This window comes from Lemur catta, chromosome X (genome assembly GCF_020740605.2).
Source record: "Lemur catta isolate mLemCat1 chromosome X, mLemCat1.pri, whole genome shotgun sequence".
Classification (NCBI taxonomy): domain Eukaryota; kingdom Metazoa; phylum Chordata; class Mammalia; order Primates; family Lemuridae; genus Lemur; species Lemur catta.
Genome location: NC_059155.1, coordinates 47,129,277 through 47,146,553, shown reverse-complemented (window position 1 = coordinate 47,146,553; position 17,277 = coordinate 47,129,277). Strand labels below are relative to the sequence as shown.

At 51.2% G+C, this 17,277-nt stretch overlaps 1 long non-coding RNA gene across 1 annotated transcript; it reads right to left on the bottom strand.

The window, feature by feature from the left end:
* Positions 1-15,497: 15,497 nt before the first annotated feature.
* On the bottom strand, positions 15,498-17,277 carry LOC123628727. Its single transcript, XR_006731747.1, has 5 exons — positions 17,265-17,277; positions 16,653-16,729; positions 16,335-16,380; positions 15,682-15,731; positions 15,498-15,594 (listed from the first exon to the last, which is right to left on the bottom strand). It is a non-coding gene; the product is annotated as an uncharacterized LOC123628727 (long non-coding RNA).

Below are 17,277 nucleotides of genomic sequence, written 5' to 3'. Positions count from 1 at the left end.
GTCCTGCGAGTGCGCGATGCAGATCTCATGCCTGGAAGAGAGACACCGGGGAAGGAGGGTCAGCTAGGAATCTCAGATGCACTTCAGTTCTGACACAGTTTCAGCCGGGCTGATGCCAAGTCCCCAGGCTCAGCTTCCCACAGCCACGTACCCCTGCCACGCTCGGTCACTGGCTGGCAGCTGCCCAGAAGAGGGGTCCTCTTGGTGCAGAGTCAGTGGGGGGGACCCAGAGAAGTGGCAGTTGGGGCTTGTCAATCAACTGTGCTCTCTGCAGCAGGAGATCTGAGGGGCGGGTTTCCTTGGCCAGCACAGGGAGGCGGGAGTCAAGGACAACTAAGATTCACAGGGACATAGGAAGTTGAGCAAGTTTAGATGGGAAATGATGGGGCTGGTGTTTGCACCCGTCGAGTTTGAGGTGCTCGCGAAGGATATGCAGAATTCTCTCAGTCATGTGCTTCTGTGGCTCCAGAGAGGGATCAGAGCTAGAGTTACAGATTTTGGCGTCATTCATTCCCTCAGCGAGCATTTACAGAAGTGCGTTTTCACACAGTAGCATCACCTTACAGGTCCCTGCGTTCTCCCTCCTGATCCTATTGCCTTCACCCTTCACAGAGGTAACCTCTATCCCCGAACTGGTCTTCATCACTTCTTTTTTCTCTCTCTCTCTCTCTTTTTCTTTCTTTATCCTCTTCTTCTTCTTCTTTTTTTTTTTTCTTTTTTGTTTCCTTCACTCTGTCACCCAGACTGGAGTGCAGTGGCATCATCATAGCTCACTGCAACCTCAGACTCCTGTTTCAGTGTTTATACCTCGGAGTGGACTTGGTGGCTCACAGGGGAGGCAGATTTCCAAGCTTGCCAGATGGTGCCAGATTTCTTACAAAGTGACTGTGCTAAGTTACACTCGTATGAAGGATGTTTAATTGTTTCTCTACATCCTCCTCATCATTTGATGTTAGGAAACTACAAAGTTTTTGTCTATCTGATGAATGTGAAATGGTATCTCACTGTGGTTTTAATGTGTAATTCCCTTGATTAGTAATGAGACGGAGCATGTCTTCACATGTATTGGCCTTTACGGTTTTCTTTTCTATGAGGTGTTTGTTGACTATGTTTCGCTCATTTCCCCCTTGGGGTAGTTGCCTGCTCATTTGTGGGAGTTCTCCTTGTAGTCTATATTTTAATTCTTTGATGCTTTCTCGTGATAGAGAATTATCTTTTTCTAGTTGGTAGCTTGCCTGTGCTCCCGTTACTGTACGTTTTAATGAGAAGATGCACTTTTAAAAGGTTTTGCACAGCATTTTTTTTTGAGACAGAGTCTCACTTTGTTGCCCGGGCTAGAGTAAGTGCCGTGGCGTCAGCCTAGCTCACAGCAACCTCAGACTCCTGGGCTTAAGCGATCCTACTGCCTCAGCCTCCCGAGTAGCTGGGACTACAGGCATGAGCCACCATGCCCGGCTAATTTTTTTGTATATATATTTTTAGTTGGCCAGATAATTTCTTTCTATTTTTAGTAGAGACGGGGTCTCACTCTTGCTCAGGCTGGTCTCGAACTCCTGACCTCGAGCGATCCACCCGCCTCGGCCTCCCAGAGCTAGGATTACAAGCGTGAGCCACCGCGCCCGGCCTTGCACAGCATTTTTTAATGAAAAGCTCCAAACACACAGAAAAGTTGTAAGCATTTTGTGTACCCATCATCTGGGTTCCACTGGTGACATTTTATTACACTTGTTTATCACACGTCCGTGCATCCATCCTTCATTCATCCATTCATCTCGTTTTTCATGCATGTCAAAGTATATGTAGGACATCCTAGTGCTTAATTTTAATGTGCTAGAATTAAAAAAAAATTTTGAACATATAGTTGGGTTCTTTTCCTGTCTTGTTTATGGAATCCTTCCCTACCCCAAGGTCATGAAGATATTCTTCTATCGTCTCTTCTTGACATTTGGGTGTTAGAGCTCGGCTCTTTGCACTTCTATGTACATTTTAGAATCCGTTTGTCATGTTCCACAAATATCCTGTTGGTGTTTTGATCGGGATTGCACTGAATCCATAGCTCAGTTTGGTGAGTTCTGACATCTTTATAAAATTGACTCTTCCAATGCGAGCACATGGAATATCCCTCCTTTTAGTTAGGTCTTTCAATAAAGTTTTACTATTTTCCACATAGAGGTCATGTACATCTTTCATCAGATTTATTCTTATGTACTTTAAGTACTTTAGGTATTATCATCAACTGGACTTTAAAAATTCATCTTCTCTGTGTTCATGCTATTTAGACATACACTTGGTTTCTGTATATTGACTCTGTCCAGCAACTTGGCTAAATACTTTCACTGATTCCCATGAATTATCTGTTGATTCATTTGACTTTTCTATGGACACAATCAAGTCACCCACAAATAATCAGAGATTATAGTCCCTTATTTTCAAACTCTTTGCTTTCCATCTATTTTTCTTGCCATACTATGCTGCCTAAGTGTTCTAGTACAATGATGAATAGAAGTGGTAAGAGGACACATCCTGGTTTATTCCTGATCTTAAATCCTCTCAACATTTCTCCAGTAAATACGACGTTTCCTGTAAGTTCTTTGTAGATACCTTTATCAGCTTAAGGAAATTCCTTTCTATTACTGGTTTCTTAACATCAAACAAAGTCATGAACGTTTCCTTATTATACTCTTAGTGCCTTTAGAATCTGCCATGATCTTCCCCTTTTCATTCTGATGTTGCTATTTCATTTCTTTTCTCTGTTTCCTTATCCATCTGCCTGGAGATTCAGCAATTTTATTGATCTTTTTCTTTCAAATAAACGTCCATAATTAGTGATTTTGTACTGTTGTTTTATTGATTTCTCACTGGTGTCTGGTTTTATCTTTAGTTTTTACTTCCTTCTGCTTACCCTGGATTCACTTGCTCTCCCTTTTCTAGTTTCTGAAGGCAGAAACTTAGATCACTGATCGGAGACTTTTCTTCTTTTTTAATATAAGCATTTAATTTTATAAATTTCCCCCTAAGTACTGCTTTAGCTGCACCACACAAATTTTGATACCTTGTGTTTGCATTTTCATTCATTAAAAACAATTTCTATTTTTTCTTGTTGTATCTGCTTTTACCCATTATTTATTTAGAAGGGTGGTGTTTCATTATCCTGAGTGAAGTACCTCAAGAATGGAAAAACAAACACCACACGTACTCTGTAATAAATTGGAAGTAACCGACAGGCACACATGTGCAGAGAGGAAAGTAAAAGTCATTGGAAAACAGGCAGGGGGGAGGGGGGAGGAGGGGCGGGGCAAAAACCTACCTAATGGGTACAATGAACACTATTTGGGTGATGGGCACACTTGTAGCCCTGACTCAAGCGGTACAAAAGCTATCCATGTAACAAATACCTTTGTACCCCATTGATATTTTGAAATTAGAAAACAAATATAGACATTAAAAAAGAAGTGTGCTGTTTAATTTACAAACATTTGGGGATGTCCGAGATATTGTTCTGTTATTGACTCCTAGTTTGGTACTATTTTGGTCAAAGATTATATGATTGCATGATTATAATTATTTTAAATTTTGGAGGTTTGTTTTGTGGTGCAGACATGATCCCTCTTGGTAAATGCCCCGTCTGTACTTGAAAAGAATGCTTATTCTGCTGCTGTTCATCTGAGAGTTGTATACTTGTCAAATAGGTAAAGTTGGTTGATAGTGTCGTTCGGATCTGCTATATCCGTACTGGTTTTCCATGTACTCATCTTATTGATCACTGATAGAAGAATGTCCAAGTCTCCAAGTATACTTGTGAAATTGAATAATTACTCCTTTGAGTTGTACCACTTTGGCTTCAAGCGTTTTGAAGCTTTGTTGTTAGGTGAATATTAATTTAGAATTTTAAAATTTGTTGGTGAATTTTGCCCCCTTTAGTCTTTTGTAACATCCTTTTTTATGCCAGGCAATATTCCTGAAGTCTACTTTCTCAGTTGTCACCGTAGCCACTTTGGTTTTCTTTGGATTAGTGTTTGCATGGGGTATCTTTTCCTATCCTTTAACATGTAGCCTACATATGGTATTATATTTCAAGTAGATTTCCTATAGACAGATGAGAGTTTGGTTTCTTTTTTTATGTAATCTGACATTCTGGCTTTTCATTGATGTGTTTAGACAATTTGCATTGAATGCAGTGTAGAACAGGACTGAAACAATATTTTAGTTAATTCTTGTTTTGCTTATAGCTAACAGCCAAAGTCCGCTTTTGTATACAAGGCTTCCTTGCTTAACTTATAGCTAACAGCCAAAGTCCGCTTTTGTATACAAGGCTTGCTTGCTTAACGCTTGGTTGCGACAGAGAGCTAAAAACATACTCCAATGTAGTTAAAAAAAAAAAAAGAAAAAAAAAAACAACCACGAGTAGCTTCCTGATAAGGGGGCCACGGCCTGATCAATACGTGAACAAGCTTGTGAGGGGCGTATGTCCCCTTATCGAAAGTAACTGGCTGTAAAGAATTCCAGGAAAGAATATAAAAGACATGTACTCCCGCTGCGCGGGGTCCCTGCCCATGGAAAGAGACCACTGCGTTGGTACTCGGGGCTTGGACCCTAGCTCGAGCTAGTCAATAAAACTCCTTTGCCTTATTGCAGCCTCAGTGACTCTGTCATTCTGTTCCCGGGGCCGAGGGAAACCGGTTTTAACAGTAGTTATTGAAGTAGATTCAAAACTACCATTTTGCTATTTGTCTTCTTTCTTATCACCTCTTTGTCTCAGTGAATGTAATTTACCCTATTAACAAACTAAAGAAGAACTGCTGTAAGATCACCTCAATAGATATAGAAAAAGCTTTTGAGGAAATTCACCAATGATTTATGATTAAAAAATAAACACTTCTCAGAAAACTGGGAATTAAGGAGAACCTCTTTAATTTAGGATATCTGTGAAGACTACAGCTGACATACTGTTCGTGAAAGACTAAATGTTTTTTCTCCGTGATTACTATAAAGCCACAGTAATTCAGACAGTGTGGTACTGGTGCAAGAGTAGTTGAATAGATCAATGGGACAGAATACAGAGCCCAGAAATAGGCTTACATGTGTCTACGGCCACACCACACTGAACACGCCGGATCTCATCTGATCTTGGGAGCTAAGCAGGGTCGGGCCTAGTTAGTACTTGGATGGGAGAAGTAGGCTCACGTGAATATAGCTTTGACAAAGGAGCAAAAGCAACACAATGGAGCAAAGATAGTCTTTTCAACAAATGGTGATGGAACATCTAGACATCCACATGCAAAAGAAGTGGTTCTAGCCATAGACATTACACCATTCACAAAAATTGACTTAAAACTGACCACACGCCAAATGCAAACTGCAAAACTATAAAACTTCTAGAGGACATCATAGGAGAAAACCTCTATGACCTTGGGTATGGTGATGACTTTTTATTACAACACCAAAGGCATGATCCATGAAAGAAAGAATGGGACTTCATTGAAATTAAAACTTCTGCTCTGTGAAAGACAATGTCAAAGAATGAGAAGACAAGGCACAGACTAGGAGAAGCTATTTGCAAAAGACACATCTGATAAAGGACTGCTATACAACATATACAAAGAGTACTTAAAATTCAGTAATAAGAAACAAACAACCTGATTTAAAAATAGGCAAAAGTCCTGAAGAGACACCTATTCAGAGAGATACATGGCAAGTAAGCATATGGAAATATGTTCAACATCCTATGTCATCAGGGAATTGCACGTTAAAACAACAGTGAGATATCACAACACACGTATTAGAATGGCCAAATTCCAAAACACTGACAACGCTAAACGCTGGTGAGGATGTAGAGCAGCACTCACTGCCGGTGGCGAGGCAAAATCCGCTTTAGAAGACAGTTTGGCAGTTTCTCACGGCACTAAACATACTCCTACAATGCAATCCAGCAAGTATATGTTCCTCAGAATTTACCCAAGTGAACTGAAAACCTATGCACCAAAAATATGCATATGGAAGTTTATGGTAGTTTTATTCACAATTGCCGACACTGGGAAGGAACGGCAACGTCCTTTGGTAGGTGAATGGATAAATGAACTATAGTACCCCCAGACAGTGGAATGTTATCTGGTGCTAAAAACAAGTGAGCTATCAAGCTATGAAAAGACATGGAGGAAACTTAAATGCATATCATTAAGTGAAAGAAGCCAATGTGGGAAGGCTAAACACTGTATGATTCCAACCACATGCCATTCCAAACAGTCTAAGCACAGCAGCGGGGGAAGAAATCTGTGGCCAGGAAGGTAAAGCAGTCCCAGCCTGTGGGCAGAGACGATAATGACCCAAATAGCCATCCAGTCCCAAAGTCCCAAGTGAGTGGGCCATCCTCCTCCTGTCTCCCCACACTTCCCCTCCCCGGCTCAGGCATCTTTACTCTGTGCCTTGCTCAAGGCCTGTACTGGGGAGTCGTCGGTCATTACGACACCGAATCGGCATCATCTTAGTTAGGGCACACATTAAGAGAGCACTTGGTATGTGCCACGCACTGTTCCTGACACTTTGCCGGTTTCCTGCATCCTCCCCAGGGAAGAGCTGGGCTGGCACCTGATTTGGATCGGAAGACCCTTTAAAGTTTGTCTGCAAAGCTTGGGAGTGTAGACTCTTGAGCCTCCTGACTCCTCCTTCCTAGCTGTTCCCCAAGCCTTCCTGGCAGGGGGCCTGGACTGTCCCAGCATCCCCTGTTTTCCCTGGCTCAGGGCTGCCTGCCTGCCTGCCTGGCGCTGAGTGAGGGAGAAAGTGTTAACAAGATTATAGCCGCCAAATTCCCCTCTTTCCTGCCCACCTCACCCCAGCCCCTGCACATAAATGCTCACACCCCGGCTGCAGGTGCCGGGGGCACCAGTGGGACAGATGTTCCCGTGGGGAGAAGAAGCAAGCAGGCCTGGTCCTGGAGCCTTGCGTGCATTGACAGCCAGGGGTGAGCACGGATACAAACCTATCGGCTGCGCTCTGTGTACATTTTACCAAGGAATCCCATAGAGCTCCTTCTCTTAGGACGTTTAGCGCTACCTCATTTATTTCCCCCTTTCCCTGCTTTGTATGGCTTGTAGGGGTTTTTTGTAGTTTCCTTGCTTCTTTGTCCTTTGAACATGTTCTGAACGGTTCTGGGGTGCCCCAGCATTGGCGAAACACTGGTTGGTATATTTTGTTCCCGTTTAGAAGATATTCCCACGTGTAATTGAGGTGGTGGGTGGGTGGGTCGGTCCTAGGGCTGACTGGACAGGGGCTGCTGAGGTTTCAAGTTGCAGGGCTAGGCGGGTCTCCCTGAGGACAGGGGGGTGGGTATCTGTATGCCTATATCTGCTCTGCCCGGTTATGTCTCTCTATTGCAGCGGTCATGAAGTGCCCCTCAACAAGTTCCAGGCGCAGTGAAGTGAGTGAGTGAGTGTTACACATACCATACCTGTTCCCGCAAAGCTGGTGGCTTCGGGGAGCTGTGGCCCGACCCTGACTCTGCTCTGTTTGACAGGTTGAACCGAGCATCTTCCTACCAGACCGGCAGCTGGTACCTCTGGAGCCAGCGAGCTGCGACCAAGCTTGTTCCCTCCGTTTCTTCCTCAGCCACGGCTTCCTCTCGCCCCCTGCTCTTGCCCTCACCTCACCCGAGTTCATGGCAAATTATCAAATTAAATTAGCTGTCATATTCGCATCTTTCCTAGGAGAGGGGGTGTCACTGCAGAGGGAAGGGGTGAGGTTGCTTCTTGATTTTCGAGCATTTGAAGCCAGGTTACCTGGCACCCTGTTCTCTGCGCTGTCCCTGTGGGACGTCCCGACCAGGATCTGGGTGGCAGCCCTGTGCTCAGGCTCACCGTAGCGCCCTAGGTCTAGGCTCCGTAGGGTCCCTGCCCGGCCACATTAGGAGGCCCTTTTCATCGTCCCAACCAATGTCGTCTGATTTTGGGGTCTCATGGTTCCCATGCTGCACCACTACCGGCCCCGCCCCTTTAATAGGAGCTAATCGACTTCCTCCCAGAGTTCCCAGCCCTCTTTCCCTTCCTCACTTGGTTCGCTGTCCTCGTTGGCCACTCTCGCCCTTCTTTTCGGTCAGCAGCATCCCTGGTCTCCTCCGTGGTTGATGCCCGGGGCCTTTCCCGCGGGGTTATTGCAACAGGTGTTAAAGAGCAGAGTTGAGCTGAGCCTCCCCCTCCGGAGCCCCGGCCTCCTTCTGGAGTCATTCTCTCCCTTTGGAGCCGCCACTCACACGCACAGCTCGCCCGGAAACTGGCGCATCATCCTCACTTCCTCTTTAGCCCTCACCTTGGAAACTCAGTTACCAAATCCTGTCAGATCTCCCGCCTTAGTTTCATTGGAGGGGTGGAGGCAGGAGCCACATCCTGGGGCGTGGTGGAGGAAAAGGGGGGCTGCAGGGGACACGGAAGAAGAGAGCAGGTTGGTCTCTGGGCTGCAGGTGGGGGAACTGAGTCCCTTCTGGTGCTTCGGGGCCAAGCCCCACTGGCAGCTAGGACACATGGCCTATGGATCAGACCTTCCATGTCCCTCACGTCCTAGATGGACAATCGCCCCTTCTCCAGCCCCAAGGGCTCCGCGGGCTCGACTTGGGCAAGGCCAGTTAGTTTCCAGGGCACCTGTGCATGCTAGGTCTGAATGTCCTTGGACGGTCCCCGTGAGATAACGTCCGGCCACCCCCATGCCACAGACTCTGCTGGACGAGATGTTTCCGTGTCGCAGCTCAATCTTCCAGACTGCCTCCCGAGGCCACATGAGGTCTGTCTGAGCTCCCTGTTCTGATGTCACCCTCACTGACAGCTGGAATCGCCTCATTCCTTCAGCGAGGGTCCCGGGCTGGGCGGGCCTGACACTCAGAGGGACAGACTCCTGTGTGGGTGAGGTGAGTGCAGGTTCCGCCAGCTCCCATCGCCCAGAGACTGGGTGGTCACCAGACAAAGAGGGCACAAGTGCAGAAACCATCCGGGGTTAGCGTGTGCAGGGAGGGATGGTCTGTCTGTGTGTCTGCGTGCCTGTGGATCTAATCGGGGACGATCTCCCTGGAGGGAGAAAGAGCTGATTGAGGGAGCGGGGGCAGTGTGGTCAAGGACCCGTAAGGGATGAAAACAGCCAAAGCAAGGGTGGGATGTACCTTTCACAAGAGGTGTCCTTCAAGTCCGAAAAACACACAGGAGCGCACAGAGTGGGATGAGGTGGAAGGGGCCAAGCCCAGTGACGGGCACCAGGGCTCTGAGAGTGCTGCAGTCCCCGCAGCAGGCTCTTGATTCTGTGTGCGATGAATATGATGTCTCGAAAGTCCTGTGCGTGTGGGTGGCATGACAACGTGAAGGCTGGCTACCTGGGAGTCGGTGGGACGTGCCTCCCCTGTGAAGCAAAGGGCTCCCGTGGGAGACTGCCACGTTGTGAGTTGACGGAGACACGGGTAGGATGGGCGCGGTGAGGATGGAAACTAGGGAAGAGGGACTGCCCTGGGAAATCTACTCAGCCGTGGTACCAGCCCTCCCCCTATTCCCACTCTGCCTCCCTTCTGTGCCGGCTGGTACGAGCTCAGGGAGACGGCCCATCACACGTGTGGTGGGACCATCACAGACCTCAGAGGCCGAAAGGAACATGAGTGGGGACTTACACCATCCGCTTCAAACCCTCACTTGAGAGGGTGGGCTTGATTCCGCAGGCTGAGCCTTTGACCCTGACCCCAGTGGTTGTTTCGTAGAAGGAGAACAGAGCAGGTTGGCGTCTGGGTACAGATTCTGGCATAGATTTTCAACTTGGGATTCTGACACCTACAGAGTCTAGACGGAGCGTGCTACAGTGACTCGGAGCACCGGGCTGCCACCCAGATCCTGGCCCAGGCGCTGCGTGGTAAGCTGGAGGTGCACAGGGTACTGGGGTACCGGGCTTCAAATGCTGGAAAATGGAGCAGGACCCCTACCCATCGCCTCCCCCGCAACGACCCCTCACCCCAGAAACCAGGCAGACCACGGAATATGATAATACGAGACCTACTTTAATCTGATAATTTGCTGTAAGCTGGGCTGAGGTGAGGGCAAGAGCAGACAGCAAGAGGAATCGGTGGCAGAGGAAGAAATGGAGGGAACCAGCTTGGTCGCTGTTCCCGGGCTCCAAAGGTACCAGGTGCTGGTCTGGTAGGAAGATCCTGGGTTCAACCCGTCAAACAGTGCACAGTCAGGGTCGGGCCACAGCCCCCCCAAGCCACTACCTTTGCGGGAACAGGTATGGTATGTGTAACACTCACTCATTTCAAAGGTCCTGGAAGTTGTCGGAGAGGCACTGCACGGCCACTGTAATAGAGAGACATAACCGGGCGCGGCAGACATAGAGATACAGAAACCAACCCCCTGTCCTCAGGGGGACCCGCCTAGCCCTGCAACCTGAAATTCAGCAGCCTCTGTCCAGTCAGCCCTGGGACCTACCCACCCACCCACCACCTCAATTACATGTGGGAATGTCTTCTAAACGGGAGCAAAATATACCAACCAGTGTTTCGTCAACACTGGGGCACCCCAGAACGGTTCAGATCGTGTTCAAAGGACAATCAAGGAAAGAAACAACAATAAAACCCGTACAATCCATACCGAGTAGGGAAAGGGGGAAATACACGAGGTAGCGCTAAACGTGCTAAGAGAAGGAGCTCTGTGGGATTCTTCGGCAAAGTGTACACAGAGTTCAGCCGATACAATTCTACCCGTGCCCACCCTGGCTGTAAATGCACAGAAGCCTCCAGGGCCAGCACTGCTTGGTTCTCCTCCCCATGGGGACGTCGGTCCCACTGATGTCACCAGTACCTACAGCACATCCCTGCCCCGTGTCCCCAGCATCTGCAGGAAGATACTGTGGTCTGTCCCAGCCCCTGCCTCAGCCCCAGGCAGGGGTCCATCATACCTAGTCGCTGTTTGAGGTTGTCGATCTCTCTCTGCAGCAGAGCACACTAGCCCAGTGGATGCCGGAGGAAGAAAATGATCACCCTATTCTGGCCTCCTCTCCCCTTGTCCTCCCTCTCGCCCGTGGCCCTTACATCCCCCACCGCCCACATCCAGTGGCCAGACCACCAAGGAATCCTCAGTGGAAAGGAGGTGCCCTCTCTCCGTGGCGTGTGGGATGCGGGTGAGGAGGGGACGAGACACAAGTCAGTTTAACCTGGACAAGGTTCCCACCATCTAGTCAGGACCTGGGTTTCCAGGAGCCAGACCAGGCATTACCTCAGGACAGCCCTGTGCTCCCTGTGGTTCCTGCTGCCTTTCCGGTCTTGGGGCATGGACAGGTGGCTCCTGATCACCTGAAAGAGAACACAGAATCCAGCTTCCAAGCCTCACAGCCTGGAGGTGCAAAGGGCCCAGCTGGCTCTAAAGTGAGGCAGCATCACCCCCTCCTGGCAGCCACTGGCTCCTGCTCGGCCCAGCAGCTGCCACCTTCTCTCTGGGCCTGCCTTCCCTGTTCCTGTTCCCCAGTGTCAGCCCTCTTGAGCCTGTGGCCCCTGGGATTGTGGCTCTGGGTTGGATGCTAGCACAGCTGCAGCCACAGCCAGCCCCTGGGAGGATCACTGTGGTTGAAGAGGACTTAACAGAAAAGGCTCTGCCCTGCTGAGAGTCTACTTCTAGAGTCAGAGTTTGGGGTGGTGGTATGAATCATCCCCATCCACAAGTCCCACCCCAGCCTTGTCTACACCCCGTTTCCTGTCGAACAGCTGCCTGGGTAGGCAGGGAATCCCTGGAGTAAGGCTGAGCCCCCAGAAGTGACAGAGGTAGAGGCTGCCCTCCTCCACCCCTGTCCCCTACACTCCTTCCAAACCCACAAGACTCACTGGAGGGTGCAGGGCCTCTGGGCATGACGCCTCCCTGGCTCAGGGCAGTGGTCTGTCAGTTTCCTGGAGCTTGAGGGGCAACGGTGTTGGGGTCATCACTGCTGAATTCTCCATGATGCATGTGCAGGCAGGTCTGCCCTGGACTGGGCCTTGGAAGCGGAAAGAAAATTTTCCCAGCGCTGGGCTAGGGCATGTGGGTGTGAGTATGTATGTACAGGGGCAAGGAGAGAGGAGGCCAGAATATGGTGATCATTTCTCTTCCTCCGGCATCCACTGCGCTAGTGTGCCATGCTGCAGAGAGAGATAGACGATCTTAAAGAGCGACTAGGTATGATGAATCCCTGGCTCGGTCTGGAGCCGGGGCTGGGACAGACCACAGTATCTTCCTGCAGATGCTAGGGACATGGAGCAGGGATGGGCTGTACGTACTGGTAACATCAGCGGGAGCAAGGTTCCCCTGGGGAGGAGAACCAAGAAGTCCTGTCCCTGGAGCCTTCTATGCATTGACAGCCAGGGGTGAGCACGGATAAAAATGTATCGGCTGTGCTCTGTGTGCACTTTGCCGAAGAATCCCACAGAGCTCCTTCTCTTAGCACGTTTAGTGCTACCTCGTGTATTTCCCCCTTTCCCTGCTTCGTATGGATTGTACGGGTTTTGTTCTTATTTCTTTGCTTGTTTGCCCTTGGAACACGTTCTGAACAGTTCTGGGGTGCCCCACCATTGTTGAAACACTGGTTGGTATATTTTGCTCCCGTTTAGAAGACATTCCCACGTGTAGTTGAGGTGGTGGGTGGGTCGGTCCCAGGGCTGACTGGACAGGGGCTGCTGAGGCTTCAGGTTGCAGGGCTAGGCGAGTCCCCCTGAGGACAGGGGGTTGGTTTCTGTATCCCTATGTCTGCTGTGCCTGGTTATGTCTCTCTATTCCAGCGGCCGTGCAGTGCCTCTCTGACAACTTCCAGGACCTTTGAAATGAGTGAGTGTTACACATACCATACCTGTTCCCGCAAAGGTGGTGGCTTTGGGGGGCTGTGGCCTGACCCTGACTCTGCTCTGTTTGATGGGTTGAACCCAGCATCTTCCTACCAGACCAGCAGCTGGTACTTTTGGAGCCCAGGAGCTGCGACCAAACTGGTTCCCTCTGTTTCTTCTTCTGCCACCAATTCCTCTTGCTGTCTGCTCTTGCCCTCACCTCAGCCCAACTTACAGCAAATTAACAGATTAATGTAGGTCTTGTATTATCACATTCCGTGGTCTGCCTGGTTTCTGGGGTGAGGGGTCATTGCGGGGGAGGTGATGGGTAGGGGTCCTGCTCCACTTTCCAGCATTTGAAGCCCGGTACCCTAGCACCCTGTGCTCCACCAGCTTACCATGCAGCGCCTGGGCCAGGATCTGGGTGGCAGCCCGGTGCTCAGAGTCACTGTAGCATGCTCCGTCTAGTCTCTGTAGGTGTCAGAATCCCAAGCTGAAAATCTGTGCCAGAGTCTGCACCGAGACGCCAGCCCGCTCTGTTCTCCTTCTACGAAAGAACCACTGGGGTCAGGGTCAAAGGCTCAGCCTGCGGAATCAAGCCCACCCTCTCAAGTGAGGGTTTGAAGCGGATGGTTTAAGTCCCCACTCATGTTCCTTTCGGCCTCTGAGGTCTGTGATGGTCCCACCACACGTGTGATGGGCCGTCTCCCTGAGCTCGTACCAGCCGGCACAGAAGGGAGGCAGAGTGGGAATAGGGGGAAGGCTGGTACCACGGCTGAGTAGATTTCCCAGGGCAGTCCCTCTTCCCTAGTTTCCATCCTCACCGCGCCCATGCTACCCGTGTCTCCGTCAGCTCACAACGTGGCAGTCTCCCACGGGAGCCCTTTGCTTCACAGGGGAGGCACGTCCCACCGACTCCCAGGTAGCCAGCCTTCATGTTGTCATGCCACCCACACGCACAGGACTTTCGAGACATCATATTCATCGCACACAGGATCAAGAGCCTGCTGCGGGGACTGCAGCACTCTCAGAGCCCTGACGCCCGTCACTGGGCTTGGCCCCTTCCACCTCATCCCACTCTGTGCGCTCCTGTGTGTTTTTCGGACTTGAAGGACACCTCTTGTGAAAGGTACATCCCACCCTTGCTTTGGCTGTTTTCATCCCTTACGGATCCTTGACCACACTGCCTCCGCTCCCTGAACCAGGTCTTTCTCCCTCCAGGGAGATCATCTCCGATTAGATCCACAGGCACGCAGACAGACACACAGACAGACCGTCCCTCCCTGCACACGCTAACCCCAGATGGTTTCTGCACTTGTGCCCTCTTTGTCTGGTGACCACCCAGTCTCTGGGCAATGGGAGCTGGCGGAACATGCACTGACCTCACCCACACAGGAGTCTGTCCCTCTGAGTGTCAGGCCCGCCCAGCCCGGGACCCTCGCTGAAGGAAGGAGGCGATCCCAGCTGTCAGTGAGGGTGACATCAGAACAGGGTGCTCAGACAGACCTCATGTGGCCTCGGGAGGCAGTCTGGAAGATTTAGCTGGGACACGGAAACATCACGTCCAGCAGAGTCTGTGGCATGTGGGTGCCCGGATGGTATGTGACGGGGACTGTCCAAGGACATTCAGACCTAGCATGGACAGGTGCCCTGGAAACTAACTGGTCTTGCCCAAGTCGAGCCCGCGGAGCCCATCGGGCTGGAGAAGGGGCGATTGTCCATCTAGGACCTGAGGGACGGACGTGGAAGGTCTGATCCCTAGGCCATCTGTCCAAGCTGCCAGCGGGCAGACTCCCCCAGCTTGGCCCCGAGGCACCAGAAGGGACTCAGTTCCCCCACCTGCAGCCCAGAGACCAACCTGCTCTCTTCTTCCATGTCCCCTGCAGCCCCCCTTTCGCTCCACCATGCCCCAAGATGTGGCTCCTCACTCCACCCCTCCAATGAAACTAACGGGGGAGAACTGACAGGATTTGGTAACTGAGTTTCCAAGGTGAGGGCTAAAGAGGAAGTGAGGATGATGCGCCAGATTCCGGGCGAGCTGTGCGTGTGAGTGGCGGCTCCAAAGGGAGAGAATGACTCCAGAAGGAGGCGGGGGCTCCGGAGGGGGAGGCTCAGCGCATCCCTGCTCTTTAACACCTGTTGCAATAACCCCGCCGGAAAGGCCCCGGGCATCAACCACGGCGGAGACCAGGGATGCTGCTGACCGAAAAGAAGGGCGAGAGTGGCCAACGAGGACAGCGAACCAAGTGAGGAAGGGAAAGAGGGCTGGGAACTCTGGGAGGAGGTCGATTAGCTCCTGCTAAAGGGAAGGGTCCGGTAGTGGTGCAGCATGGGAACCTTGGGACCCCAAAATCAGACGACATTAGTTGGGACCATGAACAGGGCCTCCTAATGTGGCCGGGCAGGGACCCTACGGAGCCTAGACCCAGGGCGCTACGGTGAGCCTGAGCGCAGGGCTGCCACCCAGATCCTGGTCGGGACGCCCCACAGGGACAGCGCAGAGCACAGGGTGTCAGGTAACCTGGCTTCAAATCCTGCAAAATCGAGGAGCAATCTCACCCCTTCCCTCTGCAGTGACGCCCCTTCTCCCAGGAAAGAGGGCAGACCACAGAATATGCGAATATGAGAGCTAATTTAATTTGATAATTTGCCGTAAACTCGGGTGAGGTGAGGGCAAGAGCAGGGGGACAGAGGAAGCCGCGGGTGAAGAAGGAACGGAGGGATCCAGCTTGGCCGCAGCTCCGGGGCTCCAGAGGTACCAGCTGCTTCTCTGGTAGAAAGATGCTGGGTTCAGCCTGTCAAATAGAGCAGAGTCAGGGTCGGCCACAGTGCCGCGAAGCCACCAGTTTTGCAGGAAGAGGTATGGTATGTGTAACACTCACTCTCTCACTTCAGATGGCCTGGAACTTTTCAAGGATGCTCTCCATGGCCGCTGGAACAGAGAGGCATAACCGGGCACAGCAGACATAGGGATACAGAAACCCACCCCCAGTCCCAGGGGGAGCCTGCCTAGCCCTGCAACCTGAAACCTCAGCAGCCCCTGTCCAGTCAGCCCTGGGACCGACCCACCCACCCACCCACCACCTGAATTACACTTGGGAATGTCCTCTAAAGGGGAACAAAATACACCAGTCTTTCACCAACACTGGGGCACCCCAGAACCGTTCAGAACGTGTTCAAAGGACAAAGAAGCAAGAAAACAACAACAAAACCCGTAAAATCCATACCAGGCAGGGAAAGGGGGAAATACACGAGGTAGCGCTAATCGTGCTAAGAGAAGGAGCTCTGTGGGATTCCTTGGCAAAGTGTACACAGAGCTCATCGGATATATTTCTATCCGTGCTCACCCCTAGCTGTCAATGCACAGGAGGCTCCAGGACCAGGCCTGCTTGGTTCTCCTCCCCTCGGGAACATCAGTCCCACTGATGCCGGCGGCACCTGGAGCCCTTCCCCGCCCCGTGTCTCCAGCAGCCACAGGCAGACACCTAGGTCTTTCCCAGCCCCTGCCCCAGCCCGAGCCAGGGGTTCATCATACCTAGTCGCTCTTTAAGGTCGTCTATCTCTCTCTCCAGCTCGGCACACTAGCGCAGCAGACACCACAGGAAGAGAAATGATCAGCATATTCTGGCCTCCTCTCTCCTCGTCCTCCCACTCACCCGTGGCCCTTAAATCCCCCACCGCCCACATCCAGTGGCCAGATCATCAAGGAATCCTCAGTGGAAAGGAGGTGCCCTCTCTCCCTGGGGTGTGGGATGCGGGTGAGGAGGGGACGAGACACAAGTCAGTTTAACCTGGACACAGTTCCCACCATCTAGTCAGGACCTGGGTTTCTGGGAGCCAGACCAGGCATTACCTCAGGACAGTCCTGTGCTCCCGGTGGTTCCTGCTGCCTTTCCGGTCTTGGGGCATGGACAGGTGGCTCCTGATCACCTGAAAGAGAACACGGAATCCAGCTTCCAAGCCTCACAGCCTGGAGGTGCAAAGGGCCCAGCTGGCTCTAAAGTGAGGCAGCATCTCCCTCTGCTGGCAGCCACTGGCTCCTGCTCGGCCCAGCAGCTGCCACCTTCTCTCTGGGCCTGCCTTCCCTGTTCCTGTTCCCCAGTGTCAGCCCTTCTGAGCCTGTGGCCCCTGGGATTGTGGCTCTGGGTTGCATGCTAGCCCGGCTGCAGCCACAGCCAGCCCTTGGGAGGAGCAATCGGATTGAACAGGCCTTAAGTTAAAAGGCTCTGCTCTGCTCTGCTCTGCTGACAGGGTGCTTCTGGACTCAGAGTTTGGAGTGGTGCTACAAATCACCCCCATCCCACAAATCATACCCCAGCACTATGAACACCCCATTTCCTGTGGTAGAACTTCCTGGGTAGCCAGGGAATCCTGGGAGCAAGGCTGAGCCCCGAGAGTGACAGAGCCAGAGGCTGCCCTCCTCCACCCCTCTCCCCTCCACTCCTACCAAACCCACAAGGCTCACTGGAGGGTGCAGG